We start from the raw sequence: 14,492 nt of genomic DNA, 5'->3' as shown, positions 1-14,492 counted from the left end.
AAGATTAAACAGTACTTTTGTCTATTCAAAGTTTATAAATGTATATGTACAGGCATTTATTCTGAAGAATTTTTAAAAGATATTGATAACCGGTACATTATGTAAATCTAGATAAAGCTATATCAGACTTGTGCAAATTATGATGCATTGGTCAAATCTATACTTGTCACAATCAACAATTTTGCTGTTCATTAAGAATATGTGAATTACAGTACAGTAAAAAATTGCCCATTCTTGTGGCTAGTTTTCTAGGTTAGGCCCTATAAGTTCATTCTAACTTGCCATTGAATATTTATTGCTGTCAGTTTACTACAGATTGCAGATATACTGGCAAAAAATTTGTTTGTTTACTACTGATACAAATATAAAGTTACGTTATGTATGTAATCTCCTTTCTTGTTCCACTTGACACATTTGTAGCCTATAAATTATGAGTTCTTATTCACTACCGTAACCATGGTTGATTTTGAGCCAATTCCTTAAGCAAAATAACTATGTTTGCGTTAAACACTGTCGGGTGGGCTAAGGTATTGGTAACTCACTTTTGAATGCAAACGGCTAGCTTCATAGAAAAGGAAATACAGCACTTCTATATTTCAGATATGTCACATTTAGCATGTTACTCGTGGGCCACTCACGATATAGAAAACAATTTATATGCATAATACAAGCAGAGCATGTTCATAAATACAGTATATAATATATATATATATTTTTTACAATGCAGCAATAGGGTACAGAAAAGTTTTTTATTATTTTGTTTTAAAAAGTCATTAAAATGTTGTCACAATGTTTGGAGTCTTTTCAAGACAAGAGTGAACAAGAACTTGCAATATGTTTTCATAACGTATGTTGAACTACACTTGTTTACATGCAAAATACTATTCATATATCGTACTAACTACGGTAAGTCTCTTTAACACTTCTATTCATAAATGCTCTGCTGCAATTCTGACGCTCTTATCAAATCGTCTTATTTCAAATGTGCCATTTGCAGCTTACGGTACTCATTAACAATTCTCCACAACAGCATTATCGGTTAGCCGGGTTATTATGATTGTTCTTGTATTTTTTGTTTTTGTCTTTTTGCATGTATGGTACATAATTAATATGGACTTATTGGCCTGATGCAAATAAATAGTAATAATAATATTATTAATATGGTATGAAAATTGGAAATCTAGCCAATGAAGTACTTAACTGCTTCAGGGTTAGCCCGTGTTGGAAAAGTTAGCTTTCAAAAGCATACTATGCAATTATATATACACCATTACGATGGTGCTACTTTAGAAGTACATTAATTCAATAATTCCGTAGCTATATATATTTACGTTTTGAGGTACCGGTAATGAACGTTCTTCCTTGGGTGCCAATTATTTGCATACTACGTATATATAGCAATTGAACGTGACTTATTTTACACATATGCATTACGTACATTACTGGTATGCTGGCACTTGATGAAAATGGTGCATTACTGAATTCATTTGTACTTACAGTTGAATGAAGATTTGGAAGGTGAAATGCGCCAATGACAGGGAAATTCTCTTCAAAAAGTGGGGTATTACAGTATTACACCGACATATTGCGCAATGAAATCAACAACTTTAATCTGCCTGATGCATATCATGACAATTGTGAAGAAAGCTTATTGCCGGACCTGGACTGTGCAAGGTATACAGCAATCCATTAACTGGAAACTCTCTACGAAGGCGCCTTTGAAGAACTTTTCTAGACCCTTGTTATGTTGACGTGTATTGTTTTCGCTGTGATGGTCAGAAATAAAAAAATGAACTTATAAAGAAAGTGCTGGAAATGCGAATGAGGAGGTTATATTTTTGCCACTACAAGACTTCTTACATGGTAGAAACAAAACAGCTAAACAATCGCATAAGCCGAAGAGTGCACTACGTAGCACTCTGAAAAGTATTTAAGCAATTCTAAGTATTTAAGCAATTCCGGTGGCTCCAGGTCCCCTGCTGCCATGGGCAAGCATATTAACCCTTGAAAGGGGGGTATCGCGACTGCCACGTCGCTCATTGTTGCCTGGTTTCGGAGGATGTTTGAAGTTCCTTGATTGGGGGGGGGGGATCGCTACACTAACATATAGAAAATAATGTAGTGCAGTCGAGCATCTGTAGGAGCAGACAAACCTCCATGATCAGCTAACTCAAACAACTGGGCATATTCCTCTGGTACACAGTCTTGGATTTTATGTATATTTATAATCTTGCACAAGCAATTCTTTGCAAGATGCTTTGGATGAGTAAAAAAGCCTACATGGTTGTCAAATTCATATGTTGTCACATTCAAATGACCTTCGCGACCCCCAGGTTGAGAAACGCTGCTATATATACAAGTTAAATCTCAGAACTTTTAATCTTTGTCGCTTTAAATTACTGAACCTGCATACTTACCGGTACCGTACTCAAAATTGTCTTGCTAATGCTCTTTGTTTACAAATTATTTTTGGGAGTGACTATTTTGAGTGCCACAGATTGAAACATATCAACTTTTTGTTGTATCACTAAATAAAACAACTTTATACACTTTTTTTAAATAAGTGTCAACTGAATTAGTTGATCAATCAATGTTTTTGGAAATGATGCTGGCTAAGTAGCATCTGCCAATTACGGTACTAATTTCAAGCCTACTTCAGCTTAAAGCTTCCACAAATATTTAGTAATTAAACCCTTCAAATATATTAAGCTGCTGTATATAGGCTACTTGGTACATAGAAACTTATGAACTTTAAAGACCACTACTTCAAACTATAAAGTAATCAATTCTTTAGTAATTTGAAAACTCACATCATGTTTTAACTATTTGTAGTCATGCTAGATATTAACTGTAACAAACATCCTAAACATTCTATATTAGTTAAAAACAGTCTGCAACCACAATATCATGCAGTTTCACCGTTGATAGTTGGCAATATGCCTGCATTTGCATAGCCTACCTTCCAAGCAGATTCTGTGATTTGACCACAGTCTCTATATTAAAAATTTAAGACTAACTTAGTAGGATAATCTGGAATAAGAAAAAATAGCCTATTACCGCCTATTTAGCGGTAATATGCAAATAAGAATTTAGCCTACTTAAAGTTAAAACAACCTGCAGTTGACATTACTCGGCTAAACCTGCCTAGACTTTTGGCTTGGCTACGAATTGCAAAGTACTGACGTGCCACTTGAGGCGCTGTCTCAAATGCTAAGACACACCCTTGCATAGCAACGCCATTGAGCTTCCAGACTAGTAATATAGAGACTGTGGTCACACTGCGTAGCCCAGGGCTGGAACTACGGTCGTCTGCAAAAGTTAAGTTTTATTTATCGTCTGCAGCCCGGTTTTTAGAAAACCAGTAATTAGTGAACTCACCCAACCATAGTCTAACTAAGGGATGGACCGATGGAGTACTGATTCCCGAATGTCTGACTACCAAATATTGCGTTAATATTAACTTGCAATAGGCTATCTCACAAATGTTGATCGCAAAGGCATTGCTTTAAATGTATTTATATCAAAACTAACCATAACCAACAAAGCAGAGATTTTGATATCTTTTTATAGATGAGAATAGAACTTGTGCAACATCAACACTAAACAAGTAACTTGTTCAAAAGGGTTTTAAAAAACATGCACCCGATAAATAAAAAGCCAAGAAATTTTAAAGAATACAATAAAAAATACCATCTGGCAATCTTGTGGTTTGCGAGGTTTGCTACGTTTGCTAGGTTTGCGACGTTTGCGAGGTTTGCTACGTTTGCTAGGTTTGCGAGGTTTGCTAGGTTTGCTACATTTAAAGACAGCCCTGTTGAGAAGCTCAATGAGTCAAATGTTAAAGTTCTTGCTGATTTGGCAAAGAGAGTAGAAAGGAGGGGAAGTGGGAAGACTGGAACAACTGGAACGCCCTTTTTTTAGAGGCAAAAAGGCTATTGTTGTGTCTGGTATAATTGCAATATTAAAGTTGGTTACCCATGATAAATCGGGTAATTCAACTTCACTTGCTGATGAATTTGATCTTATTGTGGAAAGAGAACAGCAAATCAAGCACATGTCACTATATCGCGAACAGCATTTCACCAAGTTGAGTTATTCAGCAGCCTCAATTCTTCATGTATTACCATTGCTTCATATGCTACTGGACGAAACATCCGGACGAATTTGTTGGTTTAAAGGGCGGGGAAACCCAAATTAACTTTGCGAGTTTTTTGTTTCAACGTGATGTCATTGTGTACAACATGCGTTTAGCAATAAAAAAATCCAAATTTTGTTGCCCTTGTCTCGCTAAGGCCGCTTTTGTTTGATACCCGTTTGCGAGGTCTCGTTGCGCATCAAGCTGTGATTCTGTTCGCTGTGACGTCACAAGGTACATATAGTTGTGGCCAAAAGTTTAAGACCAGACTTGATTTATGACGATTTTTGCATTATTTCAAATTACTGCATCAGATATAAGATGATGCATAAAGATGATGCAACTGAAACAATATATGATGCAGTATTTTGAAGTAATGCAAAAATCCTCATAAATCAAGTCTGGTCTTAAACTTTTGGCCACAACTATATGTACCTTGTGACGTCACAGCGAACAGAATCACAGCTTGATGCACGCGAGACCTCGCAAACGGGTATCAAACAAAAGCGGCCTTAGCGAGACGAGGGCAACAAAATTTGGATTTTTTTTTTTGCTAAAACGCATGTTGTACACAATGACATCACGCTGAAACAAAAAACTCGCAAAAAGTGAATTTGGGTTTCCCCGCCCTTTAAGCAAGTAAACTCTATTTAAACTGTGAGCTTTTTATCACAGAATTGAAGGTCTTATCTGTTTTTATGCACAAGATTACTCTGCCTCTCTTAAACTGTGTGTAAGTTTCAAACCAGCCTTACCTTTTGAACACATTCCCACAACTACAGGGTCATCAATAATTAATTAACGTTATGACTTCAAACAACTGTATTTAACAAATGGTTGGCAATTTTTGAGTAATAAACATATAACATTATTGTCAAAGAAATAAATATTTAGGAAAAACAAGTTTTACTCAATGTGTTTGCCATTTGTGTCGATAACAAGCCGAAGACTCTTCGAAAAGGACCTGCAAGAGCCATGAATAACTATTTGAGGTATTTTTGCTCATTCTTTTTTTAGGTTAGCCTTCAGCGCTTCCAATCTTTGGTGGTATTTAGTCGAAACATTATTCTCAAAGTAAGACCAGATGCCAAAGTCTAGGGGATGAAGGAGGCCATTCTTCCTTGGAAATGAAGAACGGCACATTGGCTGAAAGCCAGTTTTGCGTTCTCTTAGCTCCATGTGAAGGGGCAGAATCTTATTGGAATGACCAATTACATTTTTTGAAGTGTTTCTTTTCCCAAGGCAACAATGAACCCTCAAGAATATCATTTCGGTAGTTTTCTTGGTTCAATTTCACTCCTTGATCCACAAAAATCAACGGACTCCTTCCTGATTCGTTGACTGCGTCATTGATGCCGCCTCTTGTCTCCGAGTGACTACCCGGGTTCCACGTCACCATTTCTTGACCAAACACGATCATTCTGACTTAAAATGATGCTGGACATCAATTATCTTCTCATCGCTGAACACAAGGTTTAGCAGCGTGCCTCTTCCTTCAATGCGTCAGAGCAGAAATCTGACTCTGGAGGGACGTTTCTCAATGGTATTGGCATTTAGCAATTGTTTCTTCATGTGTTTGAATGGGATCATCTTCAACTTCATCATCTTCAACAACATCTTCGGCAGCCGTGGCCGAGTGGTTAGCGCGTTGGGCTCGCAGTCGAGAGCCTGCATGTTCGACTCCAGCCACCCGCACTTGCTGTTGTTTCTCTGGGCAAGAAACTTAACGATAATTGCCTCTACCTAGTGATCGATTTCGAGTAATGGGTAGTACCAAATTTAAGTCATAAGTAAAGTAGACAACCGGAAAACAGACATTGCCGTCGGCTGCAGCGTGGGTCAGGTGTATGTCGGAAGGCGTACACCGATGCATAACGCTCAAGTCCGCTTTCCCGCAATGCAGGATAAAGATAAACAAACAAACAAACAAACAAACTGTGAAAATGGTTTTATAGGCCATGTTTGCCAGTTTTTGAATTGGATTTCTTGTTGTAACGTTAATTATTGATGACCCTGTATTTGAAGATCTTAAGAATGGCAAAATGGATACTTTGGGTGATTTTGTTGTGCACTATTATACACGTTCGCACAAAGGAAACATGGTGGTAGAAGTTAAACATTTGCATAGAGTACAACCTAAAAGCAGCCGGCTATGGACATACCCCAAACACAATGACATTGAGGATGTTGACACAGAGCAAGTGTTGCCATGTAAACCAGATGGTGATTGGGAAATGACTGGTGGACGCATGATGAAATTCACGCTTAAGAATGCAGATGACTTTAAAAACGCATTTTTATCTTTAGGCTATATTTTCGAAGTGACTTTTTTCCAGGCTGCTTGCACGAAAGTGTGAGTTTCACGCTACGGACCTACGGTACCTGGATTCCTGCTACCGAAGCGTGAAACTCACACTTCCGTACAAGGAGCCTGCTACAAAAACTGTGAAAACTGCAACTACGGTACCCGAAAACTGTTACGCAGTGTGTGTTTTCACCCTTCAGGGAAAGGAATCAGGCATGCAGATTGCAGATACCGTACCATTTTCACACTTGCGCGCCCAAAAGTTCTGCTACCGAACTTCCATTTTCTAGCTTTAGTCCCAGGAAAAAATGATCTATCGGTCATGGTCATTGATCATACATCTGGGGACCGAATCTCGGAAACTAGACTTGCGTACCTGATTTCCTTGAAAATTAAGGCTACCATATATTTTGAATTGTTGGTGTGAGTTAATTGTAAACATCATTGAAATTTAGCTTTATTTTTGTTATTCTTCGTTTCGCGAATTTGGAAAAACTAATCTTGCAAATGATGTCTACTGATGTGTAGTTGACGGATTTTAATATTTTTTGCAGTTTTGATGTCGTACAACAAAACTGTTTCCAAAATGGTTGGACACTGATGTTTTTGACACTACCCCCAAAAAAATGTGTTGTATCCCCTACCTCTAGTATTACTAGGAGCGACAGTTAGTATAATACTAGAATTTTCTTGATAGGCACTCGCCAGGATGCAACCTAGTTCGTACCCTGAACAGTTCATACCCTCAGTTCGTACCCTGAAAAGATCGAGAGAAAACATTAAAAAAAGCGGAAGTCGCTGATTGCAGTTTCCGCAAACATTTTAAAATTTTCCCCCTGAAAAGATCGAGAGAAAAATAGCACAAAGCCGAAGTCGCTGATCGCAGTTTCCGCTAACCCTTACCCTAATGCTAACCCTCGCTCATCGCAGTTTCAGTAAACATTTTTCCGCAGTTTCCGCTAACCTTAACCATAGACTAATCTATGCTCTAACCCTAACCTTCGCTGATCGCAGTTTCGGCAAACATTTTTCCGTAGTTTCCGCTAACCTTTACCCTAACCCTAACCATAGACTAATCTATGCTCTAACCCTAACCCTCGCTGATCGCAGTTTCGGCAAACAGTTTTCCGCAGTTTCCGCTTACCCTAACTCTAACAATCGGGTAGCCTAATCTATGCTCTCTAACCCTAACTGATCGCAGTTTCCGCAAACATTTTTCCGCAGTTTCCGCTAACCTTTACCCTAACCATTGAGTAATCTATGCTCTAACCCTCGCTGATCGCAGTTTCGGCAAATATTTTTCCGCAGTTTTATTTTCCGCTAACCCTAACCCTCGAGTTTGTTTGCGGAAACTCCGATCAGCGAGTTCGGCTTTGTGCTATTAAACTGCGATCAGCGACTTCGGCTTTTTTTTAATTTTTTCTCTTGATCTTTTCAGGGTACGAACTGTTCATGGTACGAACTAAGTTGCACCACACTCGCCACATATCAAAGTTGTTAAAAAACTTTGAGGCTGAGAGCCACTGCAACCAGACGAAGGAAGCCAGAGACAACGAACCCCGTGGGCTACTCCATGCTCTTTATGAGGACACTGGCGAAGACAGCATAGACGAGGTTGTAAAAGCGTACTTGGACAGAGGCCACACAAAGGACCATTAACCGTGGGCGCTTTTCCAACAAAAGATTTCCAAAATACTTTTTTTCGCTACAACACGCCAATACCTTCCAGTGCTGCGGTTGAAAGAATGTTTTCACTGGGCAAAGACATATTGAAACCAAAACGCAGCAAAATGTCAGATGAACACTTTCAGATGCTTGTGTTTCTTCATGGAAATTCAAAATAAAATTTGTTTGTTTCGAGTGGTTTATACCGTGTCGTGTGAATGTTTGGCACCTAGCAAACAAAATGATTCATTTGACGGCGTCAACTTTTTGTTGACGCTGAGGCTAGCGCCGTCAATTTATTTTTCAGTTGACGGAAGTGATAGCGCCGTCAACTATTTTGCCGATTTTAAGCGTCAAGCGCTATGCGTCATTTTTTATTTTCATGGAAAATCTCGTTTCACAATAAGAGTTTCACAATGTATTCTGGCCAGCGCGACTCATCCGAATTACCGGCTTTGGCGTTGGTTGGAATGGTTCCCTGGAATACAAGCGGAAGAAGTTCGCCAAATGGTGATCACCCATGTATTGAGAACGAGGGATCAGAGACAAAAAGCGAAAAATCCATCAATGGCATCGCGGACGTTGAAGATACTTTATTTCAAGAGCTCTATGCCCCTGAAAAGAGCGATGTTGGTGCAGTGGACCTCATTAAAAGATCTATACATGCTAAACTATCACAGCACGCTTGGAACAGTGATACCTTTCCGAGTAAAGATTTTCAACTTGTTTTTGAAATACAACACACCAATACCAACCAGCGCTGCTGTGGAACGCATGTTTTCACTTGGAAAAGACAATATGCGTTCCAAACGCAGCAGATTGTCAGACAAACGTTTTGAAATGCTTGTTTTTCTGCAAGAAAATAACTAATAGGCTAAGCAGCTAATTACAATACAGTCTCTAAACATAATAGCTGCTCTCTATTTATAGCTATTGTTAGCCTAAACTTGGTTGAAATATTTTTTTTTTATGAGACGCTGGCAAAAAATAGCGCTAGAAATTAGCGCTAGAAATTAGCGCTGACGCTGACGCCGTCAATTTCTTTAAGAGCTTACGCAGTACTTTACGCCGTAAAGTTTTTAGGCAATTTGCGCTGACGCTGTCAATTTATTTCAATGACGCGTACAACACTGCTTATTGCGTTGGTAACATATTAACATCTCATAACAGGCTATTGCATTTGTCCAATTTTTAGGGGGTAGAACTACTGACACAAACTATGGTTGTTTTTACTATTTTTAGTAAGTAAAAACCTTATAGAGACATCGTGGTTGATACGGTTTTGTCAGAGCGTGTATGCGTAACGTTAAGAAAATTTGACCTCGATTACTTTGTCACTTTGACCTCGAAATGTAAAAGTGGTGTTGTGGAGTATCTGGCAGCACCGCACCAAGATTATAATTTTTTATTGAGTGAATCTATATTGAAATGAACAAGGTCAAGCGGAGGGGTGGAAACGAGACAGTAGACAATATGCAGGCAATGGTTGGTCTGGAATCATGAGGGTTATGGCCTACTTGATATGCACTTTTCAGTTTCAAAACCTACGTAATGTTCTCTTGACTCTTTTTATCTGCTCCGATAGCTGAGTTGGTTTTAAAGGTGTAACTTCGTGAACGAAGAAGCTTCAATCAAGATCAAGCAGCGTTGGTTTGACTCTTGGGGTGTGCGCATGAGCAACGCATTCTAAGGACTGCTCTCAGCGGAACCAAATAAATGGAATGATTCCCTGGCAACATTCGCAACAACACTTCAACAATTGGAAACTTCACTCTGCAAATCTTCGTAACTGGCCCTGCGTCAAAAGCCTTTACAAGTACGGTATGCGAAACTACCAAACATAACCAATCAAGTCTTTGTCAGTGTGAGGATAAATATTTTAAACCATTCAACCAGTAGGGTTTTATGAGGCTGTATGATGTGATAGAAATGTTAAAATTGGAAATTTGTCTACTGATTGTGGGAGGCGAGCTGGTGTACAAGTCTTCCCCTGGTGAAAAATACCATCATGTCATAGATAGGAATTGACCATGACACATGGGTTAAAGCGTGTGAACACTGAACAGTAAAGAAAAGGTAAAGTAGTTTCACCTTATATGTTTGGTCGATTCCTGTGGATGCAACCTAGTTCGTACCATGAACAGTTCAGATCGTCAGTTCGTACCTTAAAAAGATCAAGAGAAAAAATTAAAAAAAGCCGAAGTTGCTGATCGCAGTTTCCGCAATTATTTTAAAATTTTTCCCCTCAAAACATCAAGAGAAAAAATAGCTCAAAACTGAAGTCCGCTGATCGCAGTTTCTGCAAACATTTTTCCGCAGTTTCCGCTAACCCTAACTCTAACGGATGCAACCTAGTTTTGTACCCTGAAAAGATCGAGAGAAAACATTAAAAAAAGCGGAAGTCGCTGATCGCAGTTTCCGCAAACATTTTAAAATTTTCCCCCTGAAAAGATCGAGGGAAAGATAGCACAAAGCCGAAGTCGCTGATTGCAGTTTCCGCCAACCCTAACCGTAACCCTATCCTAACGCTAACCCTCGCTCATCGCAGTTTCCGCAAACATTTTTCCGCAGTTTCCATAGTTTCCGCTAACCCTTACCCTAACTCTAAGTCTCTAACCATAGAGTAATCTATGCTCTAACCCTAATCCTCGCTGATCGCAGTTTCCGCAAACAATGTTTCGCAATTTCTGCTAACTGCAGTTTCCGCTAACCTTTACCTTAACCATAGAGTAATCTATGCTCTAACCCTAACCCTCGCTGATCGCAGTTTCCGCAAACATTTTTTCGTAGTTTTGCAGTTTCCGTTAACTGCAGTTCCCGGTAACCTTTACCCTAACCATAGAGTAATCTATCTTCTAACCCTCGCTGATCGCAGTTTCCCCAAATATTTTCCGCTGTTTCATTTTTTCGCAGTTTCCGCTAACCCTAACCCTCGAGTTTGTTTGCGGAAGCTCCGATCAGCGAGTTCGGCTTTGTGCTATTAAACTGCGATCAGCGACTTCGGCTTTTTTTAATTTTTTTCTTGATCTTTTCAGAGTACGAACTGTTCATGGTATGAACTAGGTTGCACCCAACTCTAACCATATAGACCAGGGGTGTGCAACCTTTATTACAGGAGGGCCAGATTTAAATAACGGGAGGAAACCGCGGGCCGCACGTTTATTTAACATATGATTTCTAGTAGTGGCAGGCACAAAAAAGTAGTTTTTTTGTTATTCATGTTATTCCTATGGATTATTAGGAATTATCTCCTTGCAGAAATTATATGTTAAGACGCATAAATTTTTGAAGAAAACTGTTATTCAAATTTATTGTCACACCGTCTTTAAACGAGTTCAGTGAGAAGTTTGCAGCTGGCTTCTTTTCCCGACGGCTTTTTTCCAAATTTACTTTAGTGGAAGTGTTCGCTATTCAAGTCTATTTTCCAAGTGTTCGTCTGTCAGAATCGTCCGATAGGGAGATTTCATGACGCCAACATTGACGCCACACGTACCAGTAGGGTGTAACATTTTTCCAAAAGTAGGGCAATAATATGTTCTATAGATGGGAAATGGTGATACTGAAATGCTCTAAAAAGATTTTTGACGATAAATTAATTTTTGAGGTTCCACACTTAACTTGAAAATATTCATATTTTTAGGTATAAAATGTCGCGCGACTCATTAATACTGTTGTTTTTGGCAAGGTCTTTGTTGTTGTAAAACAGTTATATATATATGTGTAAGAGAGTTTTAAGTTTGTCTGGTCATTAAAAATAAATAAATTGACATCTTCCTTAGGGATGGGCAAAATAGAATAATTAGCTATTCTAGAATATTCTAGAATACTGAAACCGAATATAGAATACAGATATCTATTCTAGAATAATTGACAGTTTTTACCATCGACACATTTTAATGATTTTACGACTTTACAAAAACAATGAACATCACAAAAATTGCTTATCGCAGTGTAACAAATTTAGGCTTTCTAAATTTTCACCAGTCAAACGAGATCTCAAATTGGTGGCAGTTAAACCTGCACTTGAAAAACATCTCTCTGAAGAAGCAGATGTAGCAGGTACACAAAAATATTTTGAAACTAACTGATAGAAACAAGAAAATTGGTTTTTGTTTTACTTTCCATCAAACAAGGGCGTTTTGAAGTAGTGGATGCTTTGAAAGCATTGCTTTCAACAACGTGAGATAGGTATCTATTTCTGAAGCAGGGGAAGCCAAATTTGCTGATTCATCTTCACTACTGCAAGTAGCATCTTCAATCCCACAGCTCAACAAGTCGTCCATGTCACTGTACTGGCATACCGGTAGTACAGGCCCGTAGCCAGCCGGGGGCCAGGGGGGGCCTCGCCCCCTCAAAAATTTTTGCCCCCCTGGCAAAATCCCAACATTCTCGAGCAACAGCTACAATTATAATGATTTTGCCCCCCCCCTAAAAAAAATTGCCCCCCCCCCTAAAAAAAATTGCCCCCCTTGCTCTGCGGTAGTACAGTAAGACAAAGCCAACTACCCGTACGTAGTTCTGCAGGGAGGGTCGCTAATGCGCACACCCTGTGGTCGACATTGCCTTGCATACGAGAGTGGTAGCTTACGATGTTGGGTGGCTCAGCGAAGGCAAGTCGACCCTTCTATTCTACCAGAAACAACTTAGGTTTGTGGTACCGAAATAGAGAAAAATCCTGAAAGCGGATTAAGCTGTTTCGTGCCACACTTCCGCAAGACTGTGAGGACTACAAAGCGCTTGACAAGAAAGATCTCTTTAATGCGAACAATGAAACTCGTGCGTTTTTCCGACGCCGCATCGCACTGAATCGATAAACAATTCTACTTTCGCTGCAGCGAATTCGTTGCGATCAAACGGACTAGTACGAAGTAGATCGTTAAAGCGGTTTCAATTATCCGATTTCATATGCATTTTGAAACCGGTTAAACTCTACAACCGGTTATATTCGGTATTCTATTTTGCCCATCCCTAATCTTCCTAGATTCCTTGGCCTAAATTTAAAGGCATAAAGAATTTCAAAAACTCTTAATTTAACAACATTTTACAGTAAAATGCAAACGGTGATACCAAAAGTAAAATGAATATTACGGCAGCAGATATGTTTAGTTTGTACAAAACAACATGTCCGAGAAAAATAACCAACAAAAATCAAATTGGAATCAAAAGACAAATCAAATCTTATTTAATTTCCTTCAACGAAGTTGTCATGCTTGTTTTTGAATGATTTGCAATCACCAGGTGAACCAATTGAAATAGCTGGAGAAAATTTACTGGTAATATCAAAGAACGATTTCAAAGGCCTATTGGTCCAAATAAGTTTTTGGGTGTTAATTGATGGAACAGAAATTGTCTTAACATTTTCAACACTAGCAGGTGGTTGGTCAAACTTTGGTGGTGTTTAGTCGAAACCTTGCTCTCCAGGTAAAACTAGATGCCAAAGGGAGTTCAGGTCCGGGGATGAAGGAGGCCATCCTTCCTTGGAAATGAAGAACCGCACATTGGCTGAAAGCCAGTTTTGCGTTCTCTTAGCTCCATGTGAGGGGGCAGAATGTTGTTAGAATGACCAATTACGTTTTTTGAAGTGTTTCTTAGCCCAAGGCAACAATGAACCCTCAAGAATATCATTTTGGTAGTTTTCTTGGCTCAATTTCACTCCTTGGTCCACAAAAATCAATATACTCCTTCCTGATTCGTTGACTTCGGCCCACACCATCACTGATGCCGCCCCTTGTCTCCGACAGACTAACCGGGGTTCCATGTCACCATTTCTTGACCAACACGATCATTCTGACTGTTAAGATGATGCTGGACATCAAATTTCTTCTCATTGCTGAACACAAGGTTTGGCAGCGTGCCTCTTCAATGCGTGAGAGCAGAATTTTGGCTCTGGAGAGACGTTTTTCAATAGTATTAGCATTTAGCAACTGTTTCTTCATGTGTTTAAATGAGCTCATCTTCAAATCCTTCTTGAGAACTGTGAACATGGTTCCATAGGCCACATTTGCCTCCTTTGCTAGTTTTTGAATTGGATCTCTTGTAACGTTAGTTATTGATGACCCTGTATGAGTGTATAGCCATGCCGGTTCGACACCGCTCAAGAGCATGCGGCTGTGTCTCTGGCATGACACTTAAAGGCATGCCTGAAGGTGGCCACGAAGATTGGCTTCTTTGCCTTCCCGTCCACTTAATCTAAATCTTCAACCATTGGGTGTAAGCCTGGTTACGACAAACAAAACCCTGTATAGTAGTGTATACCATATATTCTAATTGTACCGTATATAATCCATATAATACGGTACTTATCCCAACCAAACCAAGGAACTATTAATGACAAACAGTTGCTAATAATGTATGTTTGTAGAAATTTCACAGTTCTTGACAATTGTA

The sequence above is a fragment of the Aplidium turbinatum genome, chromosome 13 (genome assembly GCF_918807975.1).
Source record: "Aplidium turbinatum chromosome 13, kaAplTurb1.1, whole genome shotgun sequence".
NCBI classification, from domain to species: Eukaryota; Metazoa; Chordata; class Ascidiacea; order Aplousobranchia; family Polyclinidae; genus Aplidium; species Aplidium turbinatum.
The sequence above is the reverse complement of the archived record's forward strand: the minus strand, read 5'-3'. Positions refer to the sequence as shown.